The sequence below is a fragment of the Hyperolius riggenbachi genome, chromosome 9, assembly GCF_040937935.1.
Source record: "Hyperolius riggenbachi isolate aHypRig1 chromosome 9, aHypRig1.pri, whole genome shotgun sequence".
Taxonomy (NCBI): Eukaryota; Metazoa; Chordata; class Amphibia; order Anura; family Hyperoliidae; genus Hyperolius; species Hyperolius riggenbachi.
In genome coordinates, this window is record NC_090654.1 from 269,270,472 (window position 1) to 269,298,230 (window position 27,759).

General features: G+C 45.2%; 1 protein-coding gene and 1 long non-coding RNA gene across 2 annotated transcripts in view; one reads left to right on the forward strand and one right to left on the reverse strand.

Moving 5' to 3' along the window:
- The first annotated feature begins 214 nt into the window (after nt 1-214).
- Nucleotides 215-27,759, forward strand: part of LOC137533257 (E3 ubiquitin-protein ligase TRIM8-like) — a 319,749-nt gene continuing 292,204 nt past the window's right edge. Inside the window, exon 1 of the mRNA XM_068254539.1 lies at nt 215-252. The gene's annotated coding sequence lies outside the window, so the exon portion shown is untranslated. The remainder of the gene's footprint in view (nt 253-27,759) is intronic.
- LOC137533259 (uncharacterized) overlaps nt 8,714-27,759 on the reverse strand; it is a 93,028-nt gene continuing 73,982 nt past the window's right edge. The window contains exon 3 of the long non-coding RNA XR_011024166.1: nt 8,714-9,153. This is a non-coding gene — a long non-coding RNA (uncharacterized lncRNA). The remainder of the gene's footprint in view (nt 9,154-27,759) is intronic.

Below are 27,759 nucleotides of genomic sequence, written 5' to 3' on the forward strand. Positions count from 1 at the left end.
TCTTATGAAATCTCTATGGTATGCGTTACTAGGGGTGTCTGGGGTGTGATTAAGGGGTGTGGCTTAAGTGTCCCTCTTTCTTATCTCAAAAAATTGGGAGGTTTGTAGATTCAAATATGTTATCCTGGGACTCTATATAGAGGACACACTTCCTCTGGGAGGGGGAACTGGTTGTACTTTCTTGGTTGCTGGGGGATGTTTTTTAGTTGCACTGCCTCTGACTGTAAAAGGGTGAACTCCATCTCATTCCAGGTATGGTGATTTTGATTCTATGTTTTAGCTTGACTAAACATTACTTACACATCTCCCTGATCTCTCATATGCTAGTGAAAGAGATGAGAGCAGTGCAGTCACAGGACAGCTTCCCTGATACTCCCTGCAGTGCTGTTAGGACATTACATGTGGCAGACATGATGAGCACATGTTATGCAGATTGCTGTTACCTCCCAACTTTTTGAGATGAGAAAGAGGGACACTTAAGCCACGCCCCACCACAACCCTAGTCACGCATACCATAAAGATTTCATAAGAAAAACATGTTGTTATATCATTCAAACCACACTAATTCTTTCTATCCTTGTTTATTTTCCTTCATAGTAATATCTTAAAATTAGTAATATATCAATTTAAAGGCTGGGAATAAAGTTTAGAGTCAATCAAACACATTTTTAGTAGAGAAATGTATACATGTATATAGAAAGAGAGGCAAAGTCCTGAAAGAGGGACAAATGAGGAGAAAAGAGGGACAGGGATCCCAAAGAGGCACTGGCTAGCAGGAAATTTCGGCGCACACTAGCGGCGGAAGTTTGGGTGCAGCCATGGGGGTTTTATTGAAATTGTGGTATTGAGGGGAAATTTGGGTGTCTGCTGCTCCAGAAAATGTACTCCTTAATGTTAATATTTCAATGTACGCCTATGGATTTATTTATTTTTGCAGTGATTGGCGGCAGGGGGTGCACTCACTGCACAGCCTGCTTGTTACCAGCCCTGATAAAATCCCCGACTGAGCATTCAGTCTGGCTTTGCTCAGGAATATTTATAGCTCAGTCTGTGTTCTCTCATGTCTTTTCAAGCCCAAGCCTGCCCCCTACTGGCTCTGCTTAGGAATTATTATAGCTGAGTCGTTGTAGCAAAGCCAGACTGAATGCTCAGTCGGGGATTTTATCAGGGCTGATTACAAGCAAGCTGTGCACTGCAGAATGGAAGCATCAGTCTCTGCCTCTCCCCTGCCTCCTCTATAGCGCCGGTCCCCACCTGCGTCCCTTCCCTCCAATCAGCGGGGAGGGAAGGGACGCAGGCGGGGAGCGGCAGAGAGTGACAGTAAACAGCCGGCTGGTGACACGCTGCGTGTCGCTAGCACGGCGTTTGATTTATGGGGGGCAAGCAGAGCGCAGGGGGGGCCTGGGGGGCAGCAGTATAGCAACAGAGGCTGGGCAGTATATGCAGACCCAGCCTCTGTGTGCTGATAGCCTTCTTAGAACCCACCAGGCTTAAGTATCCTTTTAATGCTGATATTTGTGTAGCGGAGCCCAACATACATGATTGCCACATGGCTGCAAGGCTGATTCTTGACTGAGACAATCACGAATTATCGTTTTGGACAACAAAGACTAGTCTGTAGGCGATTGAATAATTACTTGAACGGTTTGAAAAGTTAAGCTGTATTTTACCAAGAATCAAGGTTCATAAAAAAGAAGAAAATCTCTGCTAAATCCTGACTTTTAACAATCTGAAGCGTTCCTTATATCTCTTCATAAAAGCCCTGTTAACATTTTCATTAAGCCGGGTGCGGTCTCCAGCTTTCTGTATAATGACCCGCCGCGGTTCCCGGAGGACGAGGCTCTGTTCGCCATTTCAAGGACGTATTTTTCAAGGTTCACATCTTCTGGCACTAATTTGAAAGTTCAGAAAATGTTAGGTTTCTCCTTTGCATATGCAGAATGAGTTCCTTGCCGCGCAGAGGGTCAGGGAGCGGAGGCCCGCCACCCGCGCACTGAGACAGGGAACACAGGATCCGCGGCGAAAGAGATGGAAAGCTAATTAAAAGTTACTTCCTGGAAATGGGGAGTCAGCACTACCTTACACGGCGGTGGAACGTCTGGATTAGAGAAGTATTCTTGTTTCAGCCCTTCCTTCTTGTCCGCTAATAAGTGAATCCGTGGCGTTTGGATTTGTACTTATTATACATACACAACATTCAGACTGAAACCAGGGCTTCCTCAGAAATCACCGGTACCTCTAGGATCTATTTCTTAAAGTGAACCAGAGACGAAGCACCCTCATGTATTTTACCATATAGATCAGTGGGAACATTAGAGAAAACACCTACCATGCTTTCTGTTTCATTCTGCACTGCTCAGCTTGTTTCTTATCAGACCCGATAAAATCCCCGACTGAGCATTCAGTCTGGCTTTGCTATATTGACTCAGCTATAATGATTCCTGAGCAGAGCCAGCAGGGGGCAGGCTTGGACTTGAAAAGACATGATAGAACACAGACTGAGCTATAAATATTTCTGAACAAAGCCAGGCTGAATGCTCAGTCAGGGATTTTATCAGGGCTGACTAGAAGCAAGCTGTGCAGTGCATAATGAAACAGAAAGCAAGGTAGGTGTTTTCTCTAATGTTCACACTGATCTATACGGTAAAATACATGAGGGTGCTTTGTCTCTGGTTCCCTTTAAGGAGATGTAATGAGAGGGCAGAAGCTGCTGGTGGAACTCATCACAAAACTAAAAACAATCTGAACCTTCCCAGAGAGACTCTGACCCTACCTCACCACATGGACCTCCCGAACGATACTCTGACCCTACCTCATCGCCCTGATCTTTCCCAACCATATGCTGACCCTATCTCACCACCTGATCCTCCCCAGAGATATTCTGACCCTACCTCACCACCTGAAACTCCTCAGTGATACTCTGACCCTACCTCACCACCCTCATTCTCCCCAGAGATACTCAGACCCTACCTCACCACCCTGATCCTCCCTAGACATACTCAGACCCTACCTCACCACCTGAACCTCCCCAGAGAAACTCTGACCCTACCTCACCACCCTGATCCTCTCCAGACATACTCAGACCCTACCTCACCACCCTGATCCTCCCCAGACATACTCAGACCCTACCTCACCACCCTGATCCTCCCCAGAGATACTCAGACCCTACCTCACCACCTGAACCTCCCCAGAGAAACTCTGACCCTACCTCACCACCCTGATCCTCCCCAGACATACTCAGACCCTACCTCACCACCCTGATCCTCCCCAGAGATACTCAGACCCTACCTCACCACCCTGATCCTCCCCAGACATACTCAGACCCTACCTCACCACCTGAACCTCCCCAGAGAAACTCTGACTCACCACCTGAACCTTCCTGATGATCCTCTGACCCTATCTCACCATCTTCATCCTCCCCAACGATACTCTGACCCTACCTCACCACCTCAACCTTCCTGATGAACCTCTAACCCCATCTCACCACCTGGACCTTCCCAGCGATACTCTGAGTGTTCCTCATCACCTAACCTGAACCTTCCCAGGAAGAAATAGCTGAGCCTGACCGGGTACACTCTACTGTGCAAGCGCGAGTCGCCTGCCCAGTAGAGCGGACCTAATTGGGCTCGGCTATTTCCGGCAGAGCCCAAGGGGGAGCTTTTACTGTGAATGCACAGGAGCACAAATTGGTAAATATTGCCGCATGCTGTTCATGGGGCCGCAGTGCTGGATTCCCAAGGCTGAAGAGGACGGGGAAGCCTCATTAGGATCCAGAGCCTCCCCCCCTCCACCGAGGTAAGTACCCCATTGGGGCACATTTTTAGTTACCGGTGTCCTTTAAAGAAAACCTGTATTGAGAAAAACTTTCCCTTGGGGTGGTACTCACCTGGGGTGGAGGAAGCCTCCGGATCCTATTGAGGCTTCCCCTGTCCTCCTCTGTCCCACGACGGCGGAGATAAAGCTTCCTGAACCGCGGGGATGTAAATATTTACCTTCCCAGGGCCAGTGCAGGCGATGTATCGGCTCTCTGCCTCGGAGATAGGCGGAAATAGTCGATCATTGTCGGGCCGCTCTACTGCGTAGGTGCAAATCTCCTGCGCCTGCGCAGTAGAGCGGACCCGACAGAGATCGGCTATTTTCGCCTATCTCCACCTGGAAAGCCGCAACAGTGCCCCCGCTGGAGCCAGGAGAGGTAAATAAATCAGCGCTTGTCAGGCTTGTCGAGGGAGGATCCTGGGAGACTTCGGGGGAGCCAGCGCTGGACTGCCTGCAGCTACAGGAGTGGGGAAAGCCTCATTGGGACCCTGAGGCTTCCCCCTACCGAGGTGAGTACCCCCCAGGGGAACTTTTTTTTGATACAGGTTCTCTTTAAAGGCAAATTGTGAACAATGACTCTACTGGCCACCAACAAGCAGTGTGACCAATGAAGGAAGAGCTTGATTCTAGTAACAGGACAAATCTGACCACTGACTCTACGGGCCACTGACAAGCAAGGTGTGATCACTGACTTCTATGGAGCACTGACAGGCAGAATGTGACCTACCAAAACTTTTGATACCTTCAACAAAGCAGAGAGTGAGTTGGATCTCAAAGGTTCATGGCTGTCACAGGAACAGGAGGGGATAGATCTGCAGTGGAAACATCTATTACAGTGAACAATCCCAAAAGTGACCTTCTCTTCCAGTGGGGACTCAGCAAATGTTGTGTTTCTGAAAGCAGGGCTGTTTCTGGTCATGTTGGCGCTCCAGGCAAGACCCCTTTTGTTTCGCTACCCCAATATAGCGAACAGGAAAATCATAAGCTACTTCAATTAGTTTTTTAAATTTGTAAAGAATACACCAATAATTACCAGGCCATATACTGTATATCTCTGAAGTGGGGTAGAAGAAAGATAGGTGGGCACCAGGTGCTTACTGCAGACGATCACTATGGACTGCCTACCGCTAGTGGTTGTGCTCACGTACCACATATATGTAACGTCCAGCAAGAAGAAAAGTCGGAGCACCAACTCATGCAATTTGGGGTTTAATGGCAGTCACATAGGCATACAAGCATTCCAGTGAAAGGTGAGAGGGGAGCCTTAGGCCGGTATCTCTCTCCCTCTCACCTTTCACTGGAATGCTTGTATGCCTATGTGACTGCCATTAAACCCCAAATTGCATGAGTTGGTGCTCCGACTTTTCTTCTTGCTGGACGTTACATACTGTATATCTCATTGGCCCAAACTCACTGAACCCATATATCAAACCCTTCCAATAATGCTTTTGAGGGGTATGTATCCACTATATAAACATTATACTGTTTATGTACAGCCTGGGTCTTTACAGGTTACAATATTTTCTTGGAAATCCAATTAAAGTTTCAACAATCAACACAGTGGTGCCCATTTAGGATACAATTTGCTTTGTGGGCATCAATAAGAAATTGATAGTTTATATAGAAATAATGTTGTTTCTCAAATTTGTAAAGGATACATAAATCATAACCGGACCATATACGGGTCTAGGAAAAAATGGCGCATATGAAAAATGGCGCACAGTGATGCCGATGTTTTTTTTGCTGCCTATTGTTATTTAACAGTAAGCTATAAACGTTATGAAACATTATTTAACGTTTAGCTATAACACGTTGTAAGTTCTTCTCTGTGTTGCCTGCTGTTAATCTCATTAAAAGAGAACCTCAAAGCTGCCTTGTCAAATATCAGCCAGATGACAGAGGCTACAAATATAAATGCCAGGGCTCTGCCACTGAAAGTACTTTCTTACCTTGTGCATGATGCTCCTAGCTGGTGGCTGGCTGGCAGTGCCCGCAGTGTAGTGGTGCTGAAAGTGGTCAGGCAGTTGATCCCGTGTGCGTGACCCAGCTCACTGCTGCCTGCGTGGCATTCCGGCTCCTGCTGCTGCACTCTCCCCCTGCCAGCATCATCCCCACACTGTGCCAACCATCCTCACCCCGGGATCTGCTCTTCCTAGATGGCAAAGGTGGCAGGACTAACCTGTCCGCTCTCCACCCGTCCACTCCTCCCTCCTCCTCACGGTGGGTTAATTAACGTTAGACAATAAAATGATAATTAGCGATATGCCACTTAACAATTTAACCTTTCAATTAGTTTTTTGTTTGTGCGCCATAATTAAACATTGCCATTGCTAAATAACGATAGGGCTATGTTTTCAATGCGGCACCATTTTTAAACATTGGCACTGTGCGCCATTTTTCTCTGACCCGACCATATACATCTCACTGGTCCAAACGTTCTGAACCCATATAACTAATTCTTCAAACCCTTTTGAGAGGAGTGTATCCATGGCCGAATTTCAGGCAAGGCCACAAAGGCCATGGCCTAGGGCACCAGGAAAGCAAAGGGCGGCAGTGGGGTGCTAATAGTGTGCAGTGTGCTGTACATAAATTAGAAAAAAAAAAAATCTGCTGTCACCTGCTAATTCCTGCAATCATGGCAATAACTGTCCTCAGGGGAGCTTACAATGTAATCCCTGCCGTCATGTCGCTAACTGCCCACAGATCATCTTACAATCTAATGCCTGCTGTGAGACCGATCCCAATCTGAGAAGAATCTGCCTACCCTCCCCCCCCCCCCCCCCCCGCATGCATTACCTGCTCTGGCTGGCACGAGCCTCCCTCTGTCCCGCGGCTTCCTCTCCGCGCTGGGTTCCAGACCGGCTGCAGCTTTATTGAACTGCCTGTCCGGGAAGCTTAAACAGTAGAGGGCGCTCTACTGTTTAAACTTCCTGCCGGGACAGAAAGTTCAATGCAGCTGCAGCCGGTCCGAAACCCAGCGTGGAGAAGAAGCCGCGGGGACAGAGGGAGACTCGCGCCGGCCGGAGCAGGTAATGTATTGCCGCTAGCGTCGGTGGTTGGGCATTCGAACGCCGCTATCGACGCACTCCCGACCCGCCGGCAATCGACCAAAATCTTCCGCACGGACGGATAGACGGGAATCGATGGGAGCGATTGATTTCGGACGGAAATCGATCGTTCTGTCAGCGTTTGCGCAACGATTTCACAGCAGATTCGAACACAGTGATCGAATCTGCTGTATATCAGCGGGAAAATCGTTAGGTGTATGGGCCCTTTAAAGATGCTTTTGGTTTGGGAAGCGGCTGATGATAGCGGGCTTCGAGCAGTAAAAAATACAAACGGGTCCTGTGTGTATCCACTTTATAAATATTTTACTGTTTACTTTGTTTTTGTTGCCTATACACATTCTATAAAGTACAGCGTGCTAAGGCCAGCTCTGTGGTGCCCCTCCTGTAGTTGTCTCTCTAGGCAAAACTAACGCCATTACATGACCGATTACACAAAAAACAGTGTACATGACTTGTATTTCCCATTAACCAACCAACTGAATGACCAGCTCATTATACTGCTCATGCAAGAGAAACCACAGACTGCAGGACATGGTTGCATTCAAAACAAGTACGTCGTTCAAACGATACCCAAGTGGCCAACTGCACGATATCAGCCCAACAGTCGCCTGAGTTGATCCGCTGAATGGATCGGACAAACCCCTCCCTCCTAGTGTATCTTACCTGATCGTGCTTCCTTCTCACAGAATTACATGAACTTGTATTACTGGGACTACTACTTCAGTGTGTGTGATCTGGCATTGTGCGTCTTCCTGCTTCTGTATCCTGTTAAAGCAGCCATACTATCCCAGGAAAAAAAAAAGAACATACATAAGTAGATAAATACTTGTCCCACTTACATAACATACCTATTGTACTATCCACATTTTTATTTCAGTGAATTCCATATAGCAAACAAAGAGAAAGCTCTTCCTGGTATTTTCCATCTTTACTGCCTCTGACTGGAGCCAATCATGATGTCATTTCCTCTCTTAGTCTTTTTTTTTCTTCTCTGCCTAAAGAAATGGTGCATGCAGAACTGCACTGTCATATAGCTTGCTTTGTAAACGCGTGTGAGTAGAACATTGATCGGATTTTAAAGAGGAACTCCAGTGAAAATAGTGTAATAAATAAAGTGCTTCATTATTACAATAATTATGTATAAATGATTAAGTCAGTGTTTGCTCATTGTAAAATCTTTCCTCTTCCCGATTTCCATTCTGACATTTATTACATGGTGACATTTCAACTGTGGGCAGGTTATGTAGCTGCTGATAGCTGTTTTGGCCGTTGGAGACAGCTGTAAACAGCTATTTCCTGTCTGTGAACCTTGTTACATTGTGGCAAACTGTCAAAAGTACCACGGTCCTCGGAGCTTCTTGTGGGAGGGGTTTCACCACAATATCAGTCATACAGCGCCCCCTGATGGTCTGTTTGTGAAAAGGAATAGATTTCTCATGCAAAAGGGGGTATCAGCTACTGATTGGGATAAAGTTAAATTCTTGATTGGAGTTTCTCTTTAAGCAGCTTCTGCAGAGGGGTAGGGTGATTTATCTTTATTTCCTTTCTCAGCCCTGTGTCACACTGAACTGCCCTCAGCCAATCAGCGAGGAGCAGGAATGTGGGAGGGGAAGAAGGAGAGATAACAAGCCATTTTTTTTGTTAGCTTCCCTCTCCCTGGCAATATACGAGAGAAGATGATTGAAATAAGATTCATTACAGTGGACACATTTATGATTATATTGAATGCAGGGTCAGGATGTAGACTACATAATAAACACAGGGCAATGGGTAAAAGGAATTTTATTTTATGGATGACAATCCCTCTTTAAAAAAAAAAAGTTCTACTGTAAGGGTTTCACCTTCTGTACCGAGACCAAAAATTCCAATAAAATCACTCATGGTGTGACTGGCCACATGACTCGAAGTTAAACCTCGTTATCAGCAGAAAGTCCCATCTGCAGAAACCGCTGCAGCTGCACTTCATCATCTCAGTCCGCGCTGTCACCCGCTTTACAGCCACGACATGAAAGTGACATTTATGTCAGATGAGAAATCTGCCGACTGCAGAAAACTCCTTCAGCATTGGCGATGGGAGGGCTCCTGAGGTCTGTTCAAAGCTGCGGCCTTTTCCCAGGGCTGGTAATGACTCGACTCGCTTGTCACGGAGAAGCCACAACTCGCTTGTACTCATTTCTGGTTACTCGCCTGTCAGGCAGTGGAAAACCACCATTGGGACCGGAGAGGCGGAAAATATTGGCTGTTCCCCATGACTGGGCTTCTATCACCGCTGAAAAACACGAGACAGAAAAGTTGAACGGGGCACGGTAAATGGAATCTTACAGAGAAACTTTTGTTTCTCTTTTGTTAAAAAATAAAACTAAAATAAAATGTTCTAAAAATGAATAAATGCTGAATAGATATTTCTGTAATTTGAGGACATAACATATTTTTCCACCGTATAAGATGCTCCAGAATATAAGACGCACCCAGGTTTAGAGGGCAAAAAACAGGGGAAAAAATTTACTGTATACTAAACCTGGTGCGGCCATGTTCCAGGAGCAGCTTGATGTTTTCCCCCAATCTTTGTCCTCCTGTGTCCCCTTCTGTTCACCTGTGTCCTCCTCCTTTGCACCCCCTGCCCCCCCTTCTGTCCTCAGTGTGTCCTCCTCCTGTGTGTGTTACTGTGTCCTCCTTTGCCTCCCTATATCCCTGTGTTCACTTCTGTTCCCCTGAGTAGCCCTGTGTCCCCTCCTGTTGCCCCTGTGTCCCCTTCTGTTGCCTCTGTGCCCCTCCTTTTGCCCCTGTTTCCACTCCTGGTCCCCCCTGTGTCCCCTCCTGGTCCCCAGCATGTCTCCTCAGTATAGATCAGGCATGGGCAAACTCGGCCCTCAAGCTGTTACGGAACTACAAGTCCCGCAATGCATTTGCCTTTATGAGTCATGACTGTGGCTGTCAGACTCCTGCAATGCATTGTTGGACTTGTAGTTCCTTAAAAGCTGGAGGGCCAAGTTTGCATATGTCTTGTATAGATAGCTAGGGATAGGTGCCTCGGTAGAGATAGCCAGGGATAGGTGCCTCGGTATAGATAGCCAGGGATAGGAGCCTCGGTATAGATAGCCAGGGGTAGGATCCTCGGTATAGTTAGCCAGGGATAGGTGCCTCGGTATAGATAGCCAGGGGTAGGATCCTCGGTATAGATAGCCAGGGATAGGTGCCTCGGTATAGATAGCCAGGGATAGGTGCCTCGGTATAGGTAACCAGGGATAGGTGCCTCGGTATAGATAGCCAGGGATAGGAGCCTCGGTATAGATAGCCAGGGGTAGGATCCTCGGTATAGATAGCCAGGGATAGGTGCCTCGGTATAGATAGCCAGGGGTAGGATCCTCGGTATAGATAGCTAGGGGTAGGAGCCTCGATATAGATAGCCAGGGATAGGTGCCTCGGTATAGATAGCCAGGGATAGGTGCCTCGGTATAGATAGCCAGGGATAGGAGCCTCGGTATAGATAGCCAGGGATAGGTGCCTCGGTATAGATAGCCAGGGATAGGTGCCTCGGTATAGATAGCTAGGGGTAGGAGCCTCGGTATAGATAGCCAGGGTTAGGAGCCTCGGTATAGATAGCTAGGGGTAGGAGCCTCGATATAGATAGCTAGGGGTAGGAGCCTCGATATAGATAGCCAGGGATAGGTGCCTCGGTATAGATAGCCAGGGATAGGTGCCTCGGTATAGATAGCCAGGGATAGGTGCCTCGGTATAGATAGCCAGGGATAGGTGCCTCGGTATAGATAGCCAGGGATAGGTGCCTCGGTATAGATAGCCAGGGATACGGAGCAGCAGCAGCTGAGCAGTCATCAAATACTGCGTCGCGATCCACGCGCTGCATCTACCTACTTCTTCCTGTTCTTGCGTTCCATCTCACAGTAAGGGTGCCCCCTTAGGGGTATTCTTACTGTGAGCTGGATCGCAGGACAGGAAGAAGTTTGTAGATGCTGCTCGTGGTTCATGACGAAGTCAGTATTTCATGTCCCCTCAGCGGCAGCACGTGGGGAGGACAACCGTCCCCTTAGGGGCCCCGTGCCCGATCACACACTACTGCGACCGTGGCCCCTATGCCCCTGCATCAAGGTGTTAAAGCGGATCCGAGATGAAAAACTAAATATAACAAGTGACTTGTCTATATATCTTATCTAAAGTTTAGATAGTTTACACAGCAAATCTATCTTCAAACAGCTTCAACAGTATATTAATATTTTTTTCCTGTGATACAATGGGAGCAGACATGTTTTCTGCTTGTCACTATTACACAATCACACACACAGGCAAGCTTATCTGTATCTAGGCATGCTAATCTGCATATTCTGTGAAAACTCCACTCTTATCTCCTCCAGTACACAGGCAACTGATCTGTATCTGCACTGCAGCTCTCAGATTGTGAAAACTCTGCCTCTGAAATCTATAGCTAGTAACACCTTTTTCACCTGCCCAGACTGAAATCCCACAATCCCTTGAAAGCACCAAGGCACTCTGGAGAAGCTGTGGGTGTGGTTTGTTTAGTTTATAGGGAATTAGAGTATTAAAACAAAACAAAACAAGTATTTGGCTTGAGGAATGCCCTATAAACTATATGTAAGGAACACAATTATGCAATGAGTAAAAGTTCATCTCGGATCCACTTTAACAAATGATTCCATGGAAAATCCACATTTTTGCCATTGGGCCACGCGGTTGTTGTCCTAAGCCGTGAAATATATCGCTAGATCTACTAGGATGCTTGGCACTTTAAACTATGGACTGTTTAACCACCTTAGCGGTATGGACGAGCTCAGCTCGTCCATTACCGCCAGAGGGTGCCGCTCAGGCCCTGCTGGGCCGATTTACATGAAATAAAGAGCAGCACACGCAGCCGGCACTTTGCCAGCCGCGTGTGCTGCCCGATCGCCGCCGCTCTGCGGCGATCCGCCGCGAGCAGCGGCGAAAGAGGGTCCCCCCAGCCGCCTGAGCCCTGCGCAGCCGGAACAAATAGTTCCGGCCAGCGCTAAGGGCTGGATCGGAGGCGGCAGACGTCAGGACGTCGGCTGACGTCCATGACGTCACTCCGCTCGTCGCTATGGCGACGATCTAAGCAAAACAAGGAAGGCCGCTCATTGCGGCCTTCCTTGTTTATTCTGGGCGCCGGAGGCGATCAGAAGAACGCCTCCGGAGCGCCATCTAGTGGGCTTTCATGCAGCCAACTTTCAGTTGGCTGCATGAAATATTTTTTTTTTTATTTAAAAAAAACCCTCATGCAGCTGCCCTGGCGATCTTAATAGAACGCCAGGGTGGTTAAACTCTCACTCCCTCTTTGCCTTAGTGAGAAATGTAAATTGTAATACATTTAAAGGACAACTGAAGTGAAAGGGATATGGAGGCTGCCATATTTATTTCCCTTTAAACAATACCAGTTGCTTGGCTACCCTATGATGATCCTCTGTCTCTAATATACCTTTAGCCATAGACCCTGAACAAGCATGCAGATCAGATGCTTTGTCTGAATGACTGGATTAGCTGAATGCTTGTTTTAGGTGTGCGACAGACACTACTAGATCAGCAGGACAGCCAGGCAACTGGTATTGTTTAAAAGGTTTAGTTGAAATCTGGGGGTGGCCAAGTTACTGAATCCTCTTGATCTGAGGTTGTGGGAAGTATGAAATCCTTCAGGTATCCAGGGCCTATGTCATGTAGGGATTTGAATGTTAGCATGCCAATTTTGAAAAGCACTCTCAGAACCACCCACTGCATTTTTTATCCTTGAACTTTTGCTTTTAGGCTAATGATAAATCCCAACCACTTATACGTTTATTAACTTTTCACATAATAGAACACCTATGAGAATTCAACCTTTATGCTCAGGCCCTATAAAAGTGTGAAGTCACCTAGAAAACACATCTCAGTCATTTGAGACGGGACAGAGAGACAGCGAGGACAGTCTAGCTGGCCTGGATCCGGCACACAATGTCACACATTTAACGACAGCCCGTAATGTCAGAGAAAGTGAAAAGTTACAAATATCCACGGCCATAAATCAGAGCAAGTTTTAACTTGGCAATATATTTTTTTTGCTCTGGGCGAGCTTGGTTAGAGCATAATAAAAGTAAATAGACTTCTTGAGAAGGTTTATGGAACTCAGAGCCTTCAAGAAGAAGAGATATCACGTCCATAAAAACGGAGCCAGTGGCTCGGTAAACAGCCGGTGAAATGACTGCCTGGTCCCATAACGCAGAGCGTGAGTTCATCACCGGAGAGAGGCGCTCAGGGAGGGTACTTGAGACAAAACGCCTTCTTTTATTGTCACTTATAGAACAATTTCAGGCAATTTCAACCAAAAAGCCGCGGGAAAGCTAAGGATTATCGCTTAGTGAGTTAACAGCGCCAGGGGAACCTGAAATGAAATCTGCAAGATATTATAGAGCTAAGATCCAAGTGCCAAGATCAAAGAGTCCTTCATGGCAATGGAAGCCAGGATCACCCCAGATAACAGAGATAAACCATTCTAGTGTGAAGAAGACTATTGGGCAGGTCGGAGCAGGGTCATTGATTTACCGCAAGTTGTTATTTAACAAGTTTTAGAAATTAAATGAGAAGTATCAGGCGCTGATAAGGATTTAGTTATAAAGTACGCAGTATGTTTGACACTTCAGGTATTTACTAGTTACCTAAGCCAGTACAATAAGCCTTAAAGAGAACCGGAGGTGGGTTTCTGACAATGCTATCTGCACACAGAGGCTGGGTCTGCCTATATTGCTCAGCCTCTGTTGCTATCTCAATCCCCCCCTAAGTTCCCCCTGCGCTCTGCTGTCCTCCATAAATCACAGCCGCGCTGTCGACACGCAGCGTGTCACAGCGGGGGCTGTGTTTACTTCTGTAGTGTCACTCTCGCCGCTCCCCCCGCCTCCTGCATAGCTCCAGTCCCTGCCTGCATCCCTTCCCTCCCCGCTGATTGGAGGGAAGGGATGCGGGCGGGGACCGGAGCAATGCAGGAGGCAGAGGAGCGGCGAGAGTGACACTACATAGGTAAACACAGCCCGCTGCATGTCGACAGCGCGGCTGTGATTTATGGGGGCACAGCAGAGCGCAGGGGGAACTTGGGGGGGAGGGGGGATTGAGATAGCAACAGAGGCTGGGCAATATAGGCAGACCCAGCCTCTGTGTGCAGATATCATTCTTAGAACCCCACCTCGGGTTCTCTAAGTTGCACATACTGTATTTTTTTGCCATATAAGACGCTCCAGATTATAAGATACATCTAGGTTTAGATTGCAAAAACCATGGGAAAAAACATACTAAACCTGGTATGTCCATAGTCCAGGAGCTTCTTGTAGACGTTAAGTCCAAAATTATTCATACCCTTCTCAGTAATCAATAGAAACGCCATTTTTGGCTATTACATTAATCAAACGCTACCTATAGTTGCAGACCAGCTTTTTGCACGTCTCTACAAGTATTTTTGCCCATTCATCTCTAGCTATGAGCTCCTAATCTTTCAGGTTGGAGGGTCTTTTTGCAATGACTCTGATCTTTAGCTCCCTCCACAGATTCTCAATTGGATTCAAGTCAGGACTTTGATTGGGCCACTCCAAAATGTTAATGCTGTTTTCTGCTAACCATTTCTTCACGACTTTTGCTGTGTGTTTTGGATCAATTGTCATGCTGACGTGTCCACTGGTGCCCAAGGCCAAGATTCTCTGCAGACTGCCTGATGTTGTCATTGAGAATCCTCATGTATTGCTCTTTTTTTCGTGGTGCCGTTTACTGTGATTAGGTTCCTTGGTCCATTGGCTGAAAAACACCCCCAAAGTATTAGGTTGCCACCACCATGTTTGACAGTGGGGTTGGTGTTCTTTGGGTTGAAGGCTTCTCCTTTTTTACGCCAAATGAAGGAAACATAATTGTGACCAAACAATTCAATTTTTGATTCATCTGACTATAACGCAGAAGACCCGAAGTCTTCTTCTTTGTCCAGATGAGCATTTGCAAACAAAGGCCAAGCAAGCTTTTGTGTGCCTTATCTAGAGAAGTGGCATCCTCCTTGGTCTGCATCCATGGAACTCAGTAGTGTGCAGTGTCCGCTGGATTGGCTGCCTTGAGATATTTGCACCAGCAAAGCCCAGATTCACCAGGATGGACTTGGTGATCCTTGGATTCTTTTTCACCTCTCTCACTATCCTCCTGGCCAGCACAGGTGTCACTTCTGGCTTCCTACCACGTCCTCTTAGCTTTTCCACAGTGTGGAACATCTTGTATTTTTTTTAAATAGTTTGCACTGTAGCCACTGGTACTTGAAAACATTTAGAATTGGCCATGTAGCCCTTTCCTGACTTGTTAGCAGCAACAATGTGCAGCCGCAGGTCCTCACTGAGCTCCTTTTTCTAAAGGTGCGTACACACATGCGACTATAGTCGTTTGAAACGATCGTTCCCCGATCGTTTCAAACGATGATCATTTAAAAAAAGCAGCCAACGACCATTAAGTCTAACGACGGACGAGTTAGATCGTTAAAAACAAACGATCTAGCTTGGCGGATTTTTCCCAACGACGATCGTTTGCAAAAGTAGTACATCGTTGGAAACGGTCGTTCGTACTAGGCTTGACATGCGCATTTCACTATTTCTCCATGGAACTTTTCATTTTTATACGCAGGCGCAATAGGTGCTTTTACGTGATGTAACGTTCGTTCTAACGATGTGATCGTTACACACCTTTTAAAACTAACTTTACTTAGGTCGTTCTTTCGTCAATTAAAAGTTCGTTCGTCGTTGACAACGAACGATCGTTGTCGCATGTGTGTACGTAGCTTTAGCCATGACGGTCCACAAACCAACTGCAGAGAGCTGCTGTTTTTCACCTGTTGAGTTGATTAAGGGTCCATTCACACTTGAGTGGGAATTGTGCGATTCCCGCTCCCCGCATACCGCTAGCATTTCTCTTAAAACCACTAGCCGTTTACTCCTATGGCAGTGTTCTCACTCCCATGATCGTGGCGGTTTGCGGTTAGCATTAACCTCAAATGCGTTACATACAGCATTTTCCCGGCGATGCCCGAGCGATCGCGATTAGCATGTATAGAACCGCTAATCACGATTGCTCTGAAAACGCTACAGTGTCCACTGATTTTTCCAAGTTAATCGTGGAAAAATCACTCCCGCAAAACGCTAGCTGAAATGGTATAGAACTTTGGATTTTGGATTTGTCCACAGACTGTGACAGTTTGTGAAGGGTATGAATAATTTTGGACTGGACACTTTTTGTTCAAATGTAAATAAAAGCTGTGAAATGTTTTTTCTTTTTTCCACAAAAATGCCTCTAGTAGACCAACTTCTCTTTTGGGAGACACCTATGTAATTTCCCATCAAATTACTTGCTGGTTGAATAAAAGTAACTTTGCCAGGGGTATGAATAATTATGGGCAGCACTTTATTTCATGAGGGTATATTTCTGTTATTTTTGTTAATAAGGGCTTGTAATTAGGCAATGAGGCAAATCTAAAAAAATACACTTTTATTTCCAAATAAAATATTGTCACCATACATTTTACTAGGGATATAACTCCAGGACAAATCGGCAAATAAAATGAGTGGGTTTTATTCACAGTAGCACATTTTTATCTTAAAACTATAATGGCTGAAAACGGAAAAATTATTTTTTTCCCATTTTTTTTCTTATTCTTGTTAAAATGCATATAAATTAAATACATAACGATACATTTAAATAGGAGGGAATGGGAGGCGCGATGAAATGTGAAAATTGCTCTGATCCATAGAGGGAACACCACCTGTAGTGGTCAAGTGGTTAATTCTTGTATGGAAATTTGCCTTGATATAATAGTGCTTTGGAATGCAAGCATGTTTCCGGAACTAATTAGGCTCGCAAGCCATATTTTGAATACCGGTGATCAGATGCCAAGGTTTTCGGCTGAACTCATTAAAGACTCTAAACCACGGGGGCCACCAAGTTACAGTATGAGATCTCTCTGGAGTTCTTGGACCAGCTGGTGCTACTGACTCTGAGGAGGCACCACTTGTCCGCTTGGAGTCTATATGTCTGCTGGCTTTGCTGCTGACTAGGAATGGCCAGAAATGCCAATTTCGGATTTTGCGGAAATTCTGACTACCAAAAAAAGCCAATTAACGATTGCATGGATTTCTGAACTCTGATTACAGAGATTTCCAAGGAAAGTCTTTTTTTGTTATCTTGTTGATAAACCCAGTTAATTATAATACTGAGTATTGGACCAATCAGAGAATGCCGAAATCAGAATACCACAGACATTTTTTGGCCAATCACAAGACTTAGAAATAGTCGGTAGTATCCAAGTCTTGTGATTGGTCAAAAATCACTGCGTTAATCTGATTTTCGGGGAAAAATTTTGCATTCTCTGATTGGTCCAATGCTTCTGAGTTCTGTGATTGGGCCCTCAAGGACCCCAGGAAGGAGGGGGGGGGATCGACAACAATACGTGGGTGGCCCAGCTGAAATCTATTGAAAATTGGTGTGCAGTGTGTGGGCAGGCAATAGACCCCTCTCTGATCAGATTCGATAAGAAAGGGGTCCATCAGTAGCGATGCTCATTTGGATTCCATGAAAATTAAATTACTGCGTTTCCAATCAGAACTCGCAAGACAGAAAATGGATTTCTGTGGAAATACCGCATTCGTGCAACTCAGTGATTTTGGCCCAATCACAGAACTTGGAAGCAGTGGACCAATCAGAGAACGGAGAATAAACTTGGAAGTATTTGGCCAATCAAATGCAAAAAATTACCAAAATAAAACTCCTCAGAAAACAGAAATCTGAAATGAGAATTCTGTGGAAATATTGCTTGACCACAGCTCGATAATTTTAACCCAATTACAGAATTCAGAAGTGTGATGATCGTAATCTGCTAATTATGATTATGCAAAATTACGCGTAAATTTCCACAATTGCGCATATATACGTAATTACATATTCATAATTCAGTTGGCTTTGTATAATCGTTTGTAATTAAGCATGAATTTACGCGTAATTTTGTGCCGACTTTGGCGGTGAATAGCAAAACCCCATGCATGCTATTCCTACCAAATGGGTACAAGTTAAAAACAAACAATTGCAAAGAAAAATGTTTTTTACACCCAGAAAAATCAGTTTAAAAACATTTTTTTTTGTATTTTTAAAATCAAATTTCTCAAAAACTACAAGGTCTTTTTGAACAATTATTTTTGTAACTTGTACCCACTATTCCCCTTAACATATGTAGCAATTTTGGTAGCAATAGCATGTATGCGGGCTTTGCTATTCACCGCCAAAGTCGGCACAAAATTACACGTAAATTACGCGTAAATTCATGTGTAATTATGGTTAGGAACAATAAACTATGATATTAATTACGCTAGTCCCCCAAAATTTCGCATTACGATGCGTAATTATGCATGAGCGTAATTTCTGCTCATCACTACTCGGAAGCATTGGGCCAATCAGAGAACGCAGAGTCAACTCGGAAGTATTTGGCCAATCAAGGGGCTTGATTCACAAATGGATGCTAACATAGTTAGCACGCCTAAAAGCTTTGGACGTGCTAATTGGGGTGCTAAGTAGTTAGCACATGCAACGTTAGCACCGTAGTTAGCACATGTAAACTACTTAGCACCGTAGTTAGCACATGCAAACTACTTAGCACCATAGTTAGCACATGCAAAGTTAGCACCGTAGTTAGCACATGCAAAGTTAGCACCGTAGTTAGCACATGCAAACTACTCAGCACCGTAGTTAGCACATGCAAACTACTACTTAGCACCGTACTTATTAGGGTGATAAGTAGTTTGCGTGTGCTAACTACGGTGCTAAGTAGTTTGCATGTGCTAACTACTTAGCACCCCAGTTAGCATGTGCAAAGCATTTTAGCCCATGCAAAGTGGCTTTTCACTGGCGTGCTAACACTTAGCACTCTTTTGTGAACCAAGCCCAAAGAATGCAAAAAAGTGTGTCTGCACTGGTTTGGTGGAGGTAACAACTTCATTTAACTGGTTACGCTATGAATTCCCTCTTCTCTCTTTTATGTGCAATATCGTGATGGTCTGAGATGAAGATGGTTATTGTGGCTTGATCTGGATAGTATCAATCTGGTTTTTGCTCCTCATCTGGAACCCTGTGTTGGATGGTGACATTAACTTTCATACCTCTTTCATCATTATAAGACTGTGAGCGCGGTTTAAATTACAATTGACTTCTGCTGCATTTTATACAGGTGCTATTGACCAGCGCACCACGATTTATTTTCTAATTGTTTCCATTAGCGCATTCTTCATTTTTGCTTATGTCCAAAAAAGACTTCTCAGGAATCATAAATCGAAAAACGGAAATCGGAAACCTGCAGAATAGGAAATCTGCATTTCTGTCCATCCCTATCCATCAGATGGTCGATCTGGTGGCCATCATCTTGCGTATGGCCCCATTTAGAGTCACTCATGTCCTCCATCTTGCCGGTTTTCCTGCTTCCAACAGATCGCTCCCGAGAGCTGACTTCACACTTTGCCTAATATATTCCACCCCTTGACAGGTGCCATTGTAATAAGACAATCAATGTTATTCCCTTCACCTGTCAGTGGTTTTATTGTGGCGGCTGATCGCTGTAAACATTCTTATATGTGGCATGAAAATCTGCCAGCTTGTACATAAAAAGCAAAACTTTATTATATTGCAGTAAAAAGATAATCAAATCATCACTCAACGCTGAAAAGAAAAAAACAACAAACGGCTGCCTGTAAACACAATACAGTCTAAGCTAATGTGATGTGATCTCAACGCTGTAGCCTCACAAAGATGCCTAGACAGACTTCAATATGTGTATTCTAGTAGTCTCATTACTGCTTTAAAGCAAGGAAGTCATCAGTGATTCAGAGGTCATAAACCGACAACGATATTCTTTCATAAACACGCCCGAGGCGCGTTGCATGGATATCACCGCGGTTCATGGAATATCGTTACCATCTTCAGAGGCAAATAAAGGCTAAACAACGAACCCTGGATTCATAAATCGAACAATAATCACTGACACAATTTCCTTTTACCTGCAGGGCAACCTGAAAAATATACTGCCAGGTGGTGTCACTCGAATACTCGGTGGCACGCCGTCACAGCGAGAGGAACGGTAGAGCGAGGCTGAAGTTACTGGAATGTGAAAAGTAGCAGTGGAGAGAACGTGGCGGCGTGGTGCCAACCAATGAGAAGGCAGGAGCACAGGACAAGCATGAACTAGGATTTACGAATCCGGGATTGATTGTCAAAGACAAGGCTGCACTACCGTATGGGCAAGGGGGCGATTGCCCCAGGTCCCCAGCATCCATATTGTTCCCCAAGTGTCTGCACCACTGCCTCAAACCTCCCCTCCCCCCAGCAGCATTACGGAGGCAGTGGTGACAGGCACACATTAACCCCCTCCGAGTTCCAGGGGTGGCAGGTCCTTCTCTTTAGTGTTGGTTGCCTTGGGGACCCCATTGTAGCTGGAAACGGCCTAGGTTAAAGAGAACCTGAGATGAAGAACAGCTCAAGATTTATACTTACCCAGGGCTTCCTTCAGCCCCCTGTAGGCCATCTGGTCCTTCAGATTCCGTCTGGTCCACTCAGATCTCCCACAGTATGGCCTGATGAATTCCCTGACTGTGCTGGAAACTACTCCCCATGCCACCAACCGCTTACTGGTTGTCACCGAACCTATATATTGATTTTCTGTCCTGCAATATCTGTGATCTCAGATTTGGAAAGCCGGTTGTCCTAACATCTGCCATACAATAAACCCTGGGAGGGCTATTTTGTCTCTCCTCCCCCCGTTTCAGTAAACCTGTTTTGAGCTCTAGAAGGTCAAGACTAGACCCATTAGGTTATGGTTTATGACATAAACTTTATGTACTCAATTAGGTGGTTGGCACCAGGGTCGGGCCGAGGCATAGGCTGGAGAGGCTCCAGCCTCGGCGCAGTGTAGGAGGGGATGCACAATTCATTCAGCTGTCATTCCTAATTGAGTATGAAGCAGAAAGAAATAAGAAAAGGAGATCCATAGCAGTGACTGCATGCCAGAGAACTAGATATTAAGGTGTTGGGGAGGTTGGGGGCCCTGTGGCCCTCTTAGTCTAATAGCAATCAGTGTGTGACAGCTGGGGTGGGAGGGATGGAGGGGCGCACTTTGGTGTCTCAGCCTTGAGTGCTGGAGGACCTTGTCCCGGCTCTGGTTGGCACCATCCTGAGAGATCATTTTCACAGGAAATGAATCTGATTATGACTTTTTGAATAGACACCCCATATCTGATTGGGGTTTCTTGGATGGGTGATTATGTATGTTACTTACTTGAGAGCCGAATAATTCCGGAAGAAGTGAAGTGTCTTTCACGAAACGTGCTGAGCCAATGCCTGGCCTTGAGAAAATACTAGTGCTACAATTTATACAGTCAGATGTTGTTCTCCTAATCATTTAGACAAATTGATTATTGCACTTATGGTGGAGGGTATGGATACTAATTATTTGTTATATATACCGTGTTTTTCAAACTATAAGACGCTCCTGACCATAAGACACACCTAGCTTTAGAGGACAAAAACCAGGGGAGAAATATATACAGGATCTTCTCAAAAAATTAGCATATTGTAATAAAGTTCATTATTTCCTGTAATGTACTGATAAACTTTAGACTTTCATATATTTTAGATTCATTACACACAACTGAAGTAGTTCAAAGCCTTTGATTGTTATAATATTGATGATTTTGGCATACAGCTCATGAAAACCCAAAATTCCTATCCCAAAAAATTAGCATATCACGAAAAGGTTCTCTAAATAAGCTATTAACCTAATCATCTGAATCAACTAATTAACTCTAAACACCTGCAAAACATTCCTGAGGCTTTTAAAACTCCCAGCCTGGTTCATTACTCAAAACCGCAATCATGAGTTAGACTGCCGACCTGACTGCTGTCGACAAGGCCATCATTGACATCCTCAAGCAAGAGGGTAAGACACTGAAATAAATTTCTGAACGAATAGGCTGTTCCCAGAGTGCTGTATCAAGGCACCTCAGTGGGAAGTCTGTGGGAAGGAAAAAGTGTGGCAGAAAACGCTGCACAACGAGAAGAGGTGACCAGACACTGAGGAAGATTGTGGAGAAGGACCGATTCCAGACCTTGGGGGACCTGCGGAAGCAGTGGACTGAGTCTGGAGTAGAAACATCCTGAGCCACCGTATACAGGTGTGTGCAGAAAATGGGCTACAGGTGCCACATTCCCCAGATCAAGCCACTTTTGAACCAGAAACAGCGGCAGAAGCGCCTGACCTGGGCTACAGAGAAGCAGCATTGGACTGTTGCTCAGTGGTCCAAAGTACTTTTTTCGGATGAAAGCAAGATTTGCACGTCATTCGGAAATCAAGGTGCCAGAGTCTGGAGGAAGACTGGGCAGAGGGAAATGCCAAAATGCCTGAAGTCCAGTGTCAAGTACAGGTCAGGTGCTTCTGCCGCTGTTTCTGGTTCAGAAGTGGCTTTACCTGGGGAATGCGGCATGTGTAGCCCATTTCCTGTACACGCCTGTACACGGTGGCTCTGGATGTTTCTACTCCAGACTCAGTCCACTGCTTCCACAGGTCCCCCAAGGTCTGGAATCGGTCCATCTCTACAATCTTCCTCAGTGTCTGGTCACCTCTTCTCGTTGTGCAGTGTTTTCTGCTACACTTTTTCCTTCCCACAGACTTCCCACTGAGTTGCCTTGATACAGCACTCTGGGAACAGCCTATTCGTTCAGAAATTTCTTTCTGTGTCTTACCCTCTTGCTTGAGGGTGTCAATGATGGCCTTCTGGACAGCAGTCAGGTCGGCAGTCTTAGCCATGATTGCGGTTTTGAGTAATGAACCAGGCTGTGAGTTTTAAAAGCCTCAGGAATCTTTTGCAGGTGTCTAGAGTTAATTAGTTGATTCAGATGATTAGGTTAATAGCTCGTTTAGAGAACTATTTCGTGATATGCTAATTTTTTGAGATAAGAATTTTGGGTTTTCATGAGCTGTATGCCAAAATCATCAATATTATAACAATAAAAGGCTTTGATCTACTTCAGTTGTGTGTAATGAATCTAAAATATATGAAAGTCTAAAGTTTATCAGTACATTACAGGAAATAATGAACTTTATTACAATATGCTAATTTTTTTAGAAGATCCTGTATATATATATATATATATATATATATATATATATATATATATATATATATATATATACTAAGCCTGGTGCATCCATGGGGAAGGGGCATCTTGTGGATTATGCCCCCTTTGTACTTCATGCCCCTTGTACCTCTTGTCTCTCCCTGTGTCCACCTCTGCCCACCTTGTGTCCGTCTGTGTCCCCCCATGTTTCTGCCGCTGTCCCCCTTGTGTCCTCCTCTGTGCCCCTTTGTGTCCCTCTTGTGCCCTCCTTTATGCTCCTTTGTGTCTCCCTTGTGTCCCCCTCTGTGCCCCCCTTGTGTCCTCCGTTTGTCCCCCTGTGTCCTCCTCTGCATGGGCACAGTACAGGGAGTCCCCGACATTGCATCGTGTTAGAGGTTTGTAATGGCAGGCGTTCGCAAGTCAGGAACTCCCCACATTTGACTAAGACACAGTGACTTGCGGGGGAGAAAAAGCGAGTCTTATAGTCCAAAAAATACAGTATATACACCATACACTGGGTTTCTTTTTTTATTTCACTTGGGTTCTGTTTTAGACTTTGATTTATTTTTCTGCCTTCATTCTTTAGCAAATAAACCATTCCTTACCGTGACACGCGGTCAAATGACCATTTTGTTTAACCTTTTTCACGTCCAAGTTTTAGCTCTAATTCTCGCGGTGACCCATTTATATCTGCAGCCGGCCGCACTCGCCTCTGGAATCTTCAGCAGAGATGCGCTGATATGCCGATAGATCAATATCTGTATTTATGGCGCACGTGCTCCCTGAGAATCAATTTATACCTCGCAGCGGAGAAGTGATTGAAGGCCCAGGAAGAGCTGTAAAATCTGCTTTGAATTGCCTGATTAATGCGGAGGGAAGCGCGGATCGCCACGGCCGCGTACGCCGGGATCGGTGCGGCTGTTTTACAGGAAAAGCGACAAGAAAGAGAATTTTATGTGTGCATCAAACACCAAGTTAAAACCTGACATCTGGCTTTGCAAATTTGGCCTAATTGGCTTCTCACGAGACATTGCTCATGCAAATATGCATTTGCTTTCGCATGCCAAAATATGCAGGGTCTAAAACTAATACCGCAAAGTGGTTGCCCTGCAGGGATTGGTTCATGCCGCATTAGCACTATCCAGGAGCGCCACGGGGAGGCTTCCAAATGCCCCCATACAACCGAGGGGCCGCGGGGTTCCAAGCCCTCTCACTGCTCGGAAACCACAGCGGCAACCTGGAGGGGGAGGCTGGGAGGTGCAGGCGACCGCTCCAAGCGTGGCCAGCGCCGGGAAGAGCCGCCCGCACCCACCTCCTAAAATTTAAAAACAGGCACTTACCTTTATGTCCATTGCGTTCTGCTACATGAGCACGACTTGGGAGCAACACATGAGAAAGGAGTGAAGCATGGGTCACCCCGAGCTTGTGGAGCTCAGGGCTGGCTTTCACGCAACACTCAAGGGGGGGGGGGGGAGGACAGGCGCAGACAGCTCGCTCCTGGGCTCTCACCACCCAGAACAAGCCATCCACCACTCGCCTCCAAAGGAAAGAATGTGGAATCACTACAGCGGACAATTTTATGTGTGCATCAAACACCAAGTTAAAACCTGACAAATCTGGCTTTTCAAATTTGGCCTAACTGGCTTAATCACAAGTAAACAAGCACTGGCTCACTATAATACTACTGGTGACATGCTGACAACTTAAAGAAACACTGAAGTGTCATAAAAATCATCTTTTTATTTAAAAAATGTGTTTAACATGCTAGCCCTACCTAAACTGCCGCATTTCCGCCGCTGTAATCTAACTAAATCCCCCCTAATTCCCCCTCCCTCTCCCTCGCAAAATCCACGACTTTCTTGGCCGTGTATTTTGCTGCTGTTGGAGGCAGAGCTTTCAGCCGCAGCTCTGCCTCCTTACGCGTCAATCAGTGCGTATCTCCACCTCTCCCCCGCCCCTCTCAGTGAAGGAAGACTGAGAGGGGCGGGGGGAGGCGGCGATTCTGCGCTGAGAGGAAAAGCTGCAGCTCATAACTCTGCCTCTCACGGAAGTGCTGCCCGGATTGCCCCCCGGGGAGTTTGGGGGGATTTAGTTAGTTAGATTACAGCCGCGGGGATGCAGCGTTTTAGGTAGGGCTAGCATGTTAAACACATTTTTTTAATAAAAAGATGATTTTCATGAGACTTCAGAGTCCCTTTAAGGAAATCTGTCGCAAATTAATCATAAATATGAAGCTTTTCCCTTTAAATAGTAATGCTGCGAAACAGCGCTGTTATATTTTTTAAATTTAACTTTTTAAACAAGAAAATATTTTTACTACTGTATATCAGAAATTGTCCTATAAATGGGCGTGGTTTAAGTGTCCCTCTTTCTAGTTGGGAGGTATGGTTACGTCACTGCTTCCCAGAGTCCTTTGCCAGAAACTCAAAGTTAATTCAGGGAAAAAAAATAAAAAGGCCTGCCTGTTCAGAACGAAATTGTAGAGGCGCATAGCGGAATCCGCGGCAGGACTGATCTCATTGTTCCTTTCTAAGTTAATCAGCATGTTGATTAGGAGGAATTTCTCTCCATATAATTCAATCTCCAAAGGATCTCTTGCATGTCCCACACTAATTATTTAATTCATGCGAGAGCTCTCATTTACATTTGCTTCTTGAGATGAATTATAAGCATGTAATATTGCCACATTATTCTCCACTCCGCGTTTTAACCTCTCGCCGGAGCTTATGGACTGGCGTGAAACGTGGTCCGTGCTGCGCTCTGAGACCGTTAAAACGTTTTCTATGGGTCCTCAGACTTGCTTTTTCTTGACTTTTTTTTAATTTTCCGCCTTTCAAACATCTGCTTGAAAATCTCGGAAGCCCCGCAGAGAAATAAGGCTGTTTGCAGATACATTAAGAGCGTTACATTACTCCTAATCCGCCATTAAGACAAAACGACATGTTTTACAAACTTGGAACAGATACCAACATAACACCCCTTCCTCCCCCCTTCTCCCCGCACTTGCCCCCTACAAGAGATCCAACAATCGTTAGATGGAAACTATAACAGGGTTCGGTCATTTTTGATGATGTTTACAGGTAGGGCCGGTTTTAGCTATAATGGGGAACTGGGGGCAAAAGTCACAAGGGGCACCTCCTGCCGCAAATGTTAATTAAGGAAATTTGGGAATTTGGGCGCGTAGTAAGCCTGATAGTAAAGTATCGGTATTAAATACCGATATTTCACTATAAAAGTGTAAGATATTGATATTAAATACCAATATTTTACTATGGCCAAACCTAACCCTACTCTCACACAGATCCCTCCCCCACCACCCGGCGCTTAACCCTTAAAGGATACCCGAACTGACATGTGACATGATGAGATAGACATGTGTATGTACAGTGCCTAGCACACAAATAACTATGATGTGTTCCTGTTTTTCTTTCTCTGCCTGAAAGAGTTAAATATCAGGTATGTAATTGGCTGACTCAGTCCTGACTCAGACAGGGAGTGACTACAGTGTGACCCTCACTGATAAGAAATTCCCCTTTTGTTTACCTCTTTCTTGCTCTCAGAAGCCATTTTCTGCTAGGAAAGTGTTTTATCGTTGTAATTTCTTATCAGTGAGGGTCACACTGTAGTCACTTCCTGTCTGAGTCAGGATTGAGTCAGCCACTTACATACCTGATATTTAACTCTTTCAGGCAGAGAAAGAAAAAAAGGAACACAGCATAGTTATTTGTGTGCTAGGCACTGTACATACCCATGTCTATCTCCATCATGTCACATGTCACCTCGGCTATCCTTTAAACCTCCCCCCCCGACTGCACAAACTACCTACCTAATGCCTAACACTTAACAACCCCCCCCCCCCCCAACCCCCTGCACACACTACCTACCTAACCAGTTGCCTGACACCGTGCCAGTAGTGATGATCGTAATTGGCTAGTTACGGTTACGCAAATTTTCACGTACATTTTCGCAATTATGCCTATACTTAATTACGATTTGTAAATTAAATTGATTTTGCATAGTCATTTGTAATTTCAGTGAATAGCAAAGCCCCTATACTTGATGTTGACACCAACATTTTTCAAAAAGACCTTGTAGTTTTTGAGAAAATTGATTTTAAAAATGCAAAGAAAAAGTGTTTTTGAAAACTCAGAAAAATGACAGTTTAAAAAACATTTTTCTTTGCATTTTTACAATCGATTTCCTCAAAAACTACAAGGTCTTTTTGAATTTTTTTTTTTTTTACTTGTACCCAGTATTCTCCTTATCATATGTAGCAGTTTTGGTAGCAATAGCATGTATGGGGGCCTTGCAATGAACCACTAAAGTCGGGATAAAATGAAGCGAAATTTTGAGAAAATTACTGTACACACAAATTACGCAAAATTATGAAATATTACTATTACATATGAAATGAATTATGATTTTCTCAGAAATTTTGCATTACAATTACACTACGTAATTGCGAATTTCGATGTGCGAAATTTCGGCCCACCACTGCGTGCCAGACTAGATCCAGTGGCGGCACAGGCAGGTATATGAGATCCTAAATCACCCTGGTAATATTTATATTACATGGTGCAGCATGGCGGCGTTGATCAAACTGTTGGATTTAGTCTAAATCTAAAGGGGCTGACGGCGTGCCATATGAGATCGGATAAGGGTGCCTCCAGTGGCAGCCATATTTCTCCTTCTCAGGCAT